This window comes from Wolffia australiana, chromosome 1, assembly GCF_029677425.1.
Source record: "Wolffia australiana isolate 7733 chromosome 1, ASM2967742v1".
NCBI classification, from domain to species: domain Eukaryota; kingdom Viridiplantae; phylum Streptophyta; class Magnoliopsida; order Alismatales; family Araceae; genus Wolffia; species Wolffia australiana.
This window is the reverse complement of record NC_135835.1, coordinates 16,013,471-16,026,052: the sequence shown is the minus strand read 5'-3', so window position 1 is coordinate 16,026,052 and position 12,582 is coordinate 16,013,471. Positions and strand designations below refer to the sequence as shown.

Sequence of the window (12,582 nt, the reverse complement as noted above, 5' to 3'; positions counted from 1 at the left end):
TCATGGCCACCAATCCACTTGGAATAGTGTAGAACCTCTGTTTTGGCTTCAATAAGATGGATCCAACAGAATTGGCCAACATCATGGACAAAAACAAGGAACCAACAAAAATTGTGCATGTCAGGGAGTCGGGCCCCACACATGTCAGTGAATCATCTCATAGACCCAAGATGACCTAACCATAGAGGGACCAAAAGTAGTTCTATTGGGTTTGGCTAAGTGGCACACTTGACATTGCAACTCGTACAAATTCAGTCCATGACGTAAGTCTCTAAACATAGCAGTTAATAAAAGAAAAAAGGGTGCCCCAACTGTTGGGGAAGTTGGCAGACTTGTGCCTCTTGTTGAAATTTCTTGGCCGTTGCACAAGAAATGGAAGACGGAAGAATGGAGAAAGAAGAGAGAAGAAAGAGGAAGAAGAGAAGGCTCAGAAGAATGGATTAAATCGTTGTATTTCCTACAAGATTATCATTAACATTTGTGTGTATTTATATTGCATATATTTACTAAAAATAGTAAATCAGGTAACGAATACTTCCGTTGTAACGAACTACAACGGAAATATAAATTTGAATTCTACTTATTCCTGACTGTTATAACGTCCTTGGTGCACCGATCACAGCCGTTGATTGGTGCGGTGTACCCATCTGTTATAACGACTAACAAATCTGATCCTGACCGTTATAACGTCCTGGGTGCACCGATCACAGCCGTCGATCGGTGCGGTGATCTCATTTGGATGGGAGATCTAATCCTGATCGTTATAATTCTCTATCGTTTAATCCTGACCGTCTATATTTGATCCTATTCTAGATTTAATACTATACTATCTTTGAACTTATATTTCATCCTATTTTCTAGTCTCTAACGAGTATATAGTATCAATTCCATTTTACTAACTAATCTTCATTAGCTCCTATCAGTTGATCGCCGAGCTGACTTCTTGTTACGCCGAGCTGCTTCCATGACTTTGACTCGGAGGACTGCGAAGTGAGTAAAACTCCTCCTCTTCACACTTCTCTTGTCGCGGTTGTCGTGGCAACCATAGGCTTCTCAACATCACCTAAATAGGAAGCTCGTATTTGGTAAAGGCTGTCACAAATTGTAGCTAGCCAATGCTTCTACCCCACAGACGTGTTGCAAATAAATGGATAAACACCATCAAAGGTTCTCATATAGGCGAAAATCTGGCTAATTGTTCCACCCGTGGCAGATTAAAACAGCTTTGGAACTTGCAGAACATGTGATAGTGTCCCAATATCAAATTTCAATGTTACCAATACCAAACTGAAGATAAAGTTTCATTGGCAGTTTGGAAATTCCTATTTATACGGCAAGCTTAATATTGTAAAACACAGGATTTGCCTCGCGTCGTTTGATCTCCGCAACCAGAGTTTAATATCTGGAATGAGATTACTATTTGGAAACAAAACCAATGTTTAGACAGTACAATATACCTAGATGCGCTGAAGACATGGGTCCCACAGTCTCTCTGCGGGACCTTTAGTAAGGTTCTATGGGTTATTAACTTCTTTTTAAGCTCTGCCATACGACTAGTTTCTACTGGCCCTCTAACAATGCCTCATCATCAAGCCCTGAAGTAGAGACTTAAGTTTTCCTGTTTCCTCTGCTAATTTAAAGGGATTTGCCATGCAAGTTTCATAAAGTTACTACAGTGTGTCATGTTTTCTTTTAGTAAACACAAAACTGTTGATCTTCATCATGTTTACTTGGATAGCTTTCTGTTTGTCCTTGTGGTGGCTGTATAGTTGATCAAGCTGTTCCGCCATGGGGCTTCACACTGCATGCTCAGTCTTCAGGAGTAAGACCCAAACACCCTTTCTTATTTGAGACCTTGATGATAGTGTCCCCAAAATTCAGACCTTGATGATACTTTTGGAGTAAGACACAAAGCATGGTTGAAAAGCTGAGAGTAAATGGTCTCAATTTCGGGTTGTAACCCCTTCAGATAGTGGTAGACTCGATCACATATTCCCTACCCACAGAGTTGTTCGTTGAGACCTGAAAGTAGAAGTCAATTTCTTTTTATGAGACCTGAAAGTTGCTGGCAAATTCCAATGCTTGAAGGAATCGCATGGTTCTGTTCACTAAATCAGTGACTTTGTATTCATCCTCAGGTTCAGAAAAAAATACTTCTGCACATTATCCCGTACAACTTTAAGCATGTTCAAATGCATGTAAGCTTGGTTTCTTTATGGAATCATTGAGTCTAAGGTCCAACTAGTTAAAATTTTATCCTCGCACTGCCATTTCAGCAATGATTTGGCTGTAGAATCAGGTGCATTTTTTTCTGTCAAGTGATAGAGTTGGCCCCGAGGACCAAAATTGTTCCGAACATACCTTATCCATTAGTAGAGGTTATGACCCGTAAAAAGGCTTGTGAGGTAGTATTTGGGGAAGAAATGAATACCATTTTTCCAGCAAATGCATAACGCTGCCTGTTAGGCCATGGTGTGTACCATTCATCGTCCCTTCATGGCCATAAAAAAAATCAGGTTTCTCTTCGAGGTACGAATTTTCTCAGACTTCATCCAGATTTGAGTAAAGGAAAGTCTTGTGGGAAATCAGGGGAAGAGGGAAAGAATGATACGAAGGTTGCATGTGTGAGCAAAGTTCTCCAGGTTAGATCGAGAACAAGATGCAACAAGCTACAATGAAAAGAATAGAAAAGACCGCTATTGAGGAGTTTTACTCGCCACTCAGGCCACGTCAGCGAAGCGCCAGCCAATATTGACATTAATAAGACTAGTCTAGCAATAAGCGAACACGTACCCTATACTCATTAAGAGAATTAGAAAATAGGATTAAATATAGGAGCAGATAGACGGTTAGGATTCAATATAGATAGGAAAACGGATAGACTGGATTTAAGTCGATATAGCCATTATAGCCTGTTATAATGGCTAGGATCATTCGATTAGTTTATAAAGTACATATAGTTATGACATTAAGCTACTATAAACAAGAACCAATATGTACGATTTATTGTGCGGAAAAGAACGATGTTAACAGCCTCGTCTTGCGTCTTCTTGCAATATATTCCTTCTCTTCTTCCTCTATTCTTTTCTTTCTTCTTTCTTTGCACACAAGGCACAAGCATTCTCAACAACCACACCTCCACGACAGATATGTGGATTATCCGCAGCAGATGAAGCGATTATTGCTTGCTCGCGTTGGGGAGGTTGAAGAACGGAAGACATCGTTGACCCAGATAAATGGTCTTCGTCCTGTTAATTCGTGGCATCTGATACCATGTTTGATCGGAAGCTTTTTACAGACCAAAATGTTCTTACTCGTCATTTCGTAGGGTTGTCATACACAAATACATTACCAAACAAAATGACATTCTTGCTCCATAACGGGACGATACAAAACAATGGGAAATATGCCAACAGCTATATTTCCTCAGTTTGTGTGCCCGCACGGGTATCACATGTAGGCATTAATCTCTATCTCTATCTCTTCTCTATAACTATAAAGCAAATTCGTGTACCCTTCTGGCCTCTGATTGGCTGAGAAGAGTTGGAGAGAGAGAAGAGAGGGAGAGTGAGAGAGTTTGATTCGCCCTCTCCCTCTCCGTCTCCCTTTCCCTCTGACTCTCTCCCTCTCCCTCTCCCGCTCACTCTCTCCCTATCCCTCTCGCTCTCTCTCTCCAATAGTCTCTCTCTCTTTTTCTCTCGCTCTCTCCCCCCCTCTGTCTCTTTCTCTCTCATGCTCTCATTCGCGCTCTGTCTCCCTCTCCCTCACTCTCAACCTCTCTCCCTCTCGCTTTGTCTCTATCGATCTCTCCCTCTCCCTCTTTCTCTCTCCCTCTCGCTCTCATTCCCTCTCTCCCTCTCCCTTCCCCTCGCCCTCTCCCTCTCCGTCTCCCTTTCCCGCTGACTCTCTCCCTTTCCCTATCCCTCTCGCTGTCTCCCCAATAGTCTCTCCCTCTTTTTCTCTCGCTCTCTTTCCCCCTCTGTCTCTTTCTCACTCACGCTCTCATTCTCGCTCTGTCCATTTCTTTCTCTTGCTCTTCCGCTCTCTCATTCTCTCTTTCACTCTGTCCCTCTCGCGCTCTATCTCTCCCTCTCACGCTCTCTCTCTTCCTTCGTCGCTCCCCCTTTCTATCTCTCTCTCCCGTTGTCTCCCTCTCTGGCTCTTTCTCTCTGTCTCTCCCCTTCTCTCCCTCTTTATCTCTCACCTCTTGCTCCCTCTCACCCCCTCTTGCTCTCTCTTCTCTCCACCGGAGGAGATCCAGATCACCAGAGAGGTAAAGCGCTTTTTTCTTATGTAAAATCGGCCGCGGGAGCAGCGACGCCAACATTGTGCCGGTACGTTTCTTTTCCCTCTCCATTTTGCTCTTGCGCTCTATCTATTTCTATCCATCTTCTTTCTCTTAGTCTCGCTCTAACCATCTCTCTCTATTTCTCTCACCATCTCTCTCTTCGTATATATTATTCTCCTAATCACGCTGTCACGATCTTTCTCTCTACATATTTTTTCATCCCCTTTTACGAATTTCTTCCTCTATTTCACAAAAATACGATGCCATCACGTGAAACAGGGTACCAATGATCATCCGGAGTCATTCTCCTCCCTCTTCTAGGGTACCAATGATCTTAGGGGTTGTTGCTCATCAATTTTGAGGGTAATTTGAGCACTTAATTCGTTTTATTCTATCATAGGAAAAACATACGATTTCATTATGTTGGAATTTTCCTTTTTTCATGGTTTCTTTTACTCTCGATAAATATCACGTTTCACTTTATTCCGTATACACAAATTTAAATTTTTATCACGTTCATTGGTACCCTGTGAAGTTGAAGAATAATACTGAAAATTATTCTTAAATCATATAAATAATTTTGGAATTTTTTGACAGATCGGAGGGATATATTCTTCGATCTGGAATTTTCTTCTCCATCACTATCTACAATCTTGAGATCTGTGTGGTAAGATTGAGAAGCTAAATGTGGAATTTTTATCCCTCAGAATGAGAACATCCCCGCTTTTTAACACCTCCATCTTCACCCCAAGCGAGCATTGCGAGCGGGCCCCACTAGTTAATAAATACAACTATTAACTTCAATGAAGATTAAATTAAGGTTTAAATTTTGTTTAATTTAGTAGCCAATTTAGCCAATTCTGTATGTGATCCAAAAATATTTTCAGCTTAAAATATTTTTAATGCACTTTTAACAAATACGAGGCGTGGACTGATCAGAAATGGTATGCAATTTAAAGACCCGCATATATCAAATATTAAATATGCTTATTTTGACACAAGGAACAACATTGGAACACACTACCCAATTAAAGTTTTGTTTTTCCCGAAACGTGAGACTTATACATGGGTTGAAGTTTTGACCAATATTTGCCGTGGAGGAACCTAGATGTGTTCTTTGACCTATGAGTACCAAGATTTATATTAATGTTTTATTTGAATTTCTGACAAGTGAGTCAGAGATGTGGATCAATCACGAGTCTGATATGATGAAATAACCTAAGCAGAAAATAGGCTGTCTTTCCATTCCTTTTCTTGGTTATGCTCTCCTCCCTCTGTTGTCGCATGTGACACTGTCTCTGCACCGAGAAACAACCATTGCAATAATGATCCTTTAACATCATATTGTTTTTCTCGATCAACATTCGATACCACTCATATGGAGAGGGAGATTAATAAAGAAGCACGCATTATCAATGCCACCATGATGTTACTGTGTCAACGCCGTGATGTCACCAAGCACAAAAACAACATCGAAAGAACTACTTTGTTGGAGATGCCAGAGAACGCGCTGGCCCATAACATTTTTAAATGTGGCCAGGAGGCAATGACTTGGGGCAAGGGGGGTCGTCTGTAAATGCCCACAGTTGGTCATCTTCCAAAGGCACTTCTCCCCACTCAGTTTTCCCATTCTGCGATATATTGTCTTCCCATCCTGCACATTTATGAAAGATTAAAAGATGATAACGAATATAATGATGCCGAAGATGGTAAAGTAACAATTTTCACTGAAGCGAAAGAGGATTATGAGGGCCATATACGCACCGGCCATACATGTGTCCAGCTCCCCTCTGCCAGCACTCTGAAACATATATGGTTCCCAGACTGGGCTCAAGAAATAGGATGCCAAAGATGAATATAACAATGAGGTAATCACAACAAGTAAATTAGATTATGAGGTTAACTCACATACAAGGTTCCATAAATGCACACCACAACTAAATCCCACCATTCTGAAACATATTGTGTTCCAAGCCTGCAAGTAGAAAAGAAAAAAAGTTTGATGACGAATATAATGAGACCTCTGATGATTGAGATAACGATGGTGCTAAAGAGAAAAAGAAGATTGAGAGGCCCTTGCACACACCAGATATAAGCGTGGCCAAAGCCTCGCCGTCTCTAGTTTGAATCGTGTTCTCTTTTTTCCCTGCACTTAAAAAAGTCAGAAGATGAAGATGAATGTTGCCTTCCGAGTCTGTACATAGAAATGTTAGTAGACAAAGGCGGTTCCAATGATAAAGATTAAGACAGAAACTAATGCACCGTTTTTCATCTCCGTTTCGGGCATACACTTGCAATGGCTTCATTCTCTGCACTTGCAAACACGATGTTTTCCAATTCTGCACTTGCACAAATACGAAGACGAATATGAACAGAAACAGAGATGACAGAATGATAGAAGATTAAGAGGGTGATCTACGCACCCTTCTCCATGAATTTCAGCACTTCCTTGATGGACCAAGTCTCCGGCATACAGTCTTCAACTTATTCAAGTGCCCCAGCCCTTTCACATGAGCTAGGCAGCCAAAAACTCTAAGGGGTACAACCTTAGGCTTTGACCATGTACAAGCTTCATTCGGTGTAGCTCCTTCTAGGCTTCTAGTCGGAGCACGTTTCATGAGGTACATGACAGTGCTCACTGCCTCTCCCTGTAGCTCCTTGGGTAGGCTTCTCCCATTCAACATAGATTGCACCATGTACATAATTATCTGATTCCTTCTTTCAACGACACCATTCTGTTGCGGAGAATATAGGGCCATCAGTTGCCTCTTTATCCCATGCTAATCAGAATAAGCTAAAAACTCTATTGAAGCAACTTCTCCTCCTCATCAGTCTTGAGAACTTTGACCTTTGCCTTCTTATTGCCTTCTGCGATCTCCTTAAACGTTTTGAAAATGCCAAGAGCTTCAGAGTTCTTCTACAGTAAGGCAACATAAGTGAGTCGACTAAAATCATCAACAATCAACATAAAATAAGAACTACCTCACCATGTCCATAGAGTAATTGGACAAAATAAGTCAACGTGCAGCAACTCAAGTGGTGTCTTTGCTCTATATGTTGACGAAGATGGAAATGGGGATCTGGAATGCTTGCCTACTATGCAACTTCGACATAACTGGTCTTGAGATAGTAGCGAGGGTAATCCTTCAACCATCTCTCAATCAGTCAACCACTTCAATGCTTGGTTGTTGAGATGCCCATAGAGTTCATGCAATACTCGAGCAGAATCATCAACTGAAACCAAATAACCTCTGATAGTATTTAGCTTCAACATATGTAAATGGCCATTGGACTTCCTTACACGAGCATGCACTCTCCCTTGCTGATCGTATATGATAAAATGACCATGCTCCATAATAGTCTTGCAGCCTTTTTCATCAAGTTTCCAATACTCAAAATGTTAGAGGGTAATTTAGGGATAAAGAGAATGTTACTCAGTGTAATTTCTCCTCCACTCTGAAATTATAGTGTGATGCTTTATTTGCCTTGAATAACCACCTTCAACCTGTCGCCAAAGCAAACACTGTCGAGGTGAGCTTCTTCTAGCTGATAAAACAGACTTCTAATTCTAGTCATATCAGACTTATAATGCCAGCCCTCGTATCGAGGTACAACATATCAGGCATCAGAGGATCTCCCTCTCTTCCCTAGAGTTGTGCGTGATCCAAAGGCTCTATCAAAGTCATCAGCAAGGCTGACTCTCCTTATCGGCGTTGGCTAAATTTGCCTTCTCCTCTTTTTCGTCGCTGCGGCATTCAAAAGCAAAATAACCAAATGTCTCACAATTATAACATATATTTTTTGACTATCTTGAGGTCTGTAGTCGTCATCTTTGCTCCATCCTTTGCCATCGCTGCTTTGCCCATAGCCTCTCCCATCGCCGCACCAACATCCATGGCCACGGGAGTTTTCATCCCGGTCTTTCGTTTTGCATTTTCTGATACCTCGTGCTAGCAGAACTTGCTCCTCTCTTCTTGAGTGGTGATCCTTCAACTTGTCTTCATGAATATTGAGGGATCCCACTGCTTCATCTAACGTTATTGACTCCATCTCCCTAAATTGCTCAATGGAGGATGTAATAGTGTCAAATTTCGCTGGAGTAGCTCGAAGTAGCTTGGCCACCACGTCTCCATCTTCTAACTTCTCTCTCATGGTCCTAAGCTGAGTGACAACCTTGGAAAGCTTCCTGAGAAATCAGACATAGGCTATTCTTCTCCCATGATGAGCAGCTCACACTCGCATTTGAGGGCATGTACTCTAGCCTTCTGAACACAAGAAGTTCCCAAGTTCTTCATCTTCAACATCATCAACGTCTCCTTGGCCGTCAACTTGCTATCCATCTAAGCCAATATCTCATCAGATATTGTGCCATAGATAACCGGCAATGCTTTTCAGTCCTTCTTCGTCACCGTTTCTGCCTCAATAGCTTCCCATAAGCCACTCGCCTCCAACAAAACTTGCATTCTCATAGCCCATAGAGAGTATTCATGCTTGGAGAATAGGGAAACCATGTCCAGTTTTGACCAGAGACCTGGGTACTACGGTAGAGGTTCATCTGACTCACCTTCTGTAGAAAATGTCCCACCAGCTTGCGAGGCAAATGCACCGGCCCGTCATTGATGGATCTCCTCCTGCTTCCTCCTTGGACCAGATTCTGTCTCTGGTACCACATGTTGGGATAAAATCCCTGCTGCCACCACTCCTTGGCAGCACAGGTCCTGGTAGGAGAGAACACGGGAGAAGGAAGAACAAAATCAAAGAGAATAAACCCTCTTTAAAAAAAACAGATAGTCCAACATGTTCTTTTTCACAGGAAACATAGAGCAGGAAATGAAAGAGTGCTGAGCGAGAACCAAACAACTAAGTGGGACCCATTCAACGTCAAACCCCATAGAGGGACTGTAGTTCTTGTGGACGCTTTGGCAACGTTTGCCCTCTCTCAGTTCTCCCTGATTCCCCTCCCTCAACTTTTTCCTTGTTAACGATTCTGTCTGTGACACTTTGGCTTCGGGGGCGACAGAGCAGTTTCTGCGCTTTTGTCTAAATTAATAGAGATCGTGTTTCTCTACGGCGATCCACCAGTTCTTGGAGCATTGTGTTTCTCTATGACGGAATACCAGTTCTTGCAGCATTGTGTTTCTCTGCGGCTCATCATGGATCAGTATGCGAGAGCCTCTAGAACAACAACCAACGCGGTAAGGGCCTTCAATCTTTCTTGTCATTTTTACCTCTAGTACGTTGTGCACAATCTAAGAAGATTCCCTAACTCACTATTTTTATCAGCGGGGGCGCTCTCTCTCTATCTTTCTTTGTCTTTGCCTCTCATAATCGCTTTTTTGGTATCTCAATATCCTTCACACTGTATTTTGTTTATCCTTAGCTAATATTTATTGATTTCTTCTAAACAAGGCCGAGATCTTCCTTTACTGCACTATATAATTCTCTAATGCAACTCTCAGACAAATTGACTTTCTCCTAGTGTGTGTGTTATTTCTTGGTAAAACTCATCCATTTAACTCTGGCTGGTAGAGCTGAATCATAAAGCTTCGATTTTATTTGAATGAACTTTGACGCACAAAGACATGCCCTCCCCTCAATCACCTCCATGGGTTTTGCATGGGAAGCTTCTAGAACCAATAGGAAAACAAGGGCTTTAGATGGGATCATTCGTCCATAACTGCAATTGCATGCTTCCATAAGTAGAACGATTAGAAATTTAAGAAAAGGACTAATAATAACCATGCAGGAAATGACAGAAAATCTAGGAGAGTCTATCTTTTGGTTTTCTTTTGGGGTGAATCGCATGATTCAACCATCTCTGGCATGAGCTCTTGCCATTTTTGGCTTTAGAAGAGTCAACATGAGTTCTATGAAAGATTCTAAGGTCGCTCAAGAAGAGAAGAGAGAGATTCAGAACGTGGAAGAATTAGAAAGAACAAATGTTGTTGACGTTCCAACTTACTCACTTACTCAAATCATCAAACAGTTCAGTGTTATTTATAAGACCCGATATTTGTTACAAAAAAAAACAAACATTTAAACATCACTCCATGTGGCCCAATAAGAGCTGACATCTCTCTATCTTGTTGAGCTGTTCACAACCGTTCATCTTGACGAACGGTCCACAAAATATCCTGAAATAAAACAAAGTCATTAAGTTTGTTAGCAATCTCGACCGATCTTTCTTGCCAATCATCAGGATCACTGCTTCCTTCGCAGTCCTTGATCCTGCTTGTTCGGATCTAGATCTTTTAAACCCATCTTTTCACACAACTCAGTAAGTTTCTGTCTTCCAAGAGCTTAGTGAAAATATCAGCTATATGTTTCTCAGTCCGAACATGGTTCTGTACTATGCTGCCATCTTTTAAACATTCTCTGATAAAGTGATATCTTGTGCCAATATGTTTTGTGCGATTATGGTAAACCGCATTCTTACTTAGCTCAATTGCTGATTTATTATCAACACAGATATCTACTGACTTGGGATTTTATCCTCTGAATTCTCCCAACAATCTACATAGCCATATTCCTTGACATGTAGCGGAAGTAAGAGCAATGTACTCAGCTTCACAAGAGGACAATGCTACAACTTTTTGTTTACTGCTTCCACAGCTAATGGTTTTTGAACCCAAAAATAAAATCTGCCCTTATGTACTTTTTCAATCATTGATGTCTCCAGAAAAATCACCGTCACCCAACCAATTTTGCTGACTTCTCCCCTTTAACATAATCAAGACAATAATGCATAGTACCTTTCACATACCTCAATATTCTTTTTACTTCCATCATGTGACTTGTAGTCGGCTTCTCCATAAGTCTGTTAAGATATCCCACAATGTGCATCAAATCAGGACGAGTGTGAGTTAAGTACCTGAAGCTTCCAATGATTCTTCTGAATGTAGTGGCATTCTCCTCTGCTCCTTGATCATTCTTGAAAGTCAATCGAGCTCCTATTGGCGTCTTTGAGGAAGAGTTCAAGAATTTTTAAAGCATACCTACTCTGCTTCAATGTGACCCGCATGTTTTCATGATTTACTTCAATACCAAGATGATGACAGTAATTCCAAATCACTCATTTCAAACTCTTTCATCATTTGTTTTTTGAAAAACTTACCTCATCTTGCCTTGACCCTGTAATGATCAAATCATCCACTTATACACCCACAAGTAAACATAAATTTTCTTCATGCTTCTGATATAATACAGGTTCCAGTTTACTTTTCTTAAAACCAAAATACTGTAAAGTGTAATCTAACCTGAAATACCAGGCTCGAGGTGCCTGCTTGAGACCATAGAGAGCCTTCTTCAGCTTCAGAACATATTCTTCCTTTTTCTTTGTTACAAAACCTTCAGGTTACTTTACATAGATCTCCTCCTTAATCTCTCCATTTAAGAAGGCAAACTTTACATCAAGATGATGTATACTCTGATTTGCTTCAGCAACTAGAGCAGTCATTAATCTTATAGTCTCAAGTTGAGAAACTGGAGCAAAATTTTCATCAAAATTAATACCAGGCTTCTGAGATGACCCTTCACCACTAATCAGGCCTTATGCCGGATGACATCTCCACTACTATTCCTCTTGACTTTAAAAACCCATTTTAAACCGATAGGTTTGTATTGCCTTTGTGGGATGACCAATTCCCACATATCATTCTTCATAATTGCTTCCATTTCTTCCTTCATAACATTCACCCAGACTTCATCTCTTTGAGATTTAGTGTATGTGGTAGGTTCTTCACATATCATAAAACAATCTTCAGTTGGTGCTTCTATGGGAGTTGTTCTGTCATAGATTTCTTGGAGAGACCTCGTTCTTTCAGGTCTGTTGGGAATAGACCATGAAGAATCCTGACCAAGATCTGTATTGGCAGAATTTTCTGACAAAACTTCAGGCATCTCAGAAATCTCAGATTCTTCTATGAAAACACCCTCCTCTAATGAGTTTGGCAACAATAAATCATCTCCTCTTATTAATGCTTCTTCATTTTTCAGCTCCAAGTACTTTCTTCTTCATATTTCACATCCTTGCTCACGATTATTTTCCTTGTGATGGGATCATAACATCTGTAAGCTTTACTTCCAATTTCATAACCTATAAAAACCATGGTCTAACTTCTGTCATCCAGTTTCGTCAGATGGCCACTTACATTCTTCACATATGCAAGTGCTTTGAACACTCTTAGGAGCTCTATGTTGGGGTTTCTTCCTGTCCATCTTTCATATGGAGTCATCTTCTTGAGACTTTTGGTGGAGGATCTGTTTAGTACATAAACACATATACTTATTGCATC

The 12,582-nt window shown here is 40.9% G+C and overlaps 1 long non-coding RNA gene across 1 annotated transcript; it reads left to right on the top strand.

The window, feature by feature from the left end:
- Positions 1-3,516: 3,516 nt before the first annotated feature.
- On the top strand, positions 3,517-4,897 carry LOC144716544 (uncharacterized). Its single transcript, XR_013584924.1, has 3 exons — positions 3,517-4,334; positions 4,568-4,651; positions 4,886-4,897. It is a non-coding gene; the product is annotated as an uncharacterized LOC144716544 (long non-coding RNA).
- Positions 4,898-12,582: the final 7,685 nt, after the last annotated feature.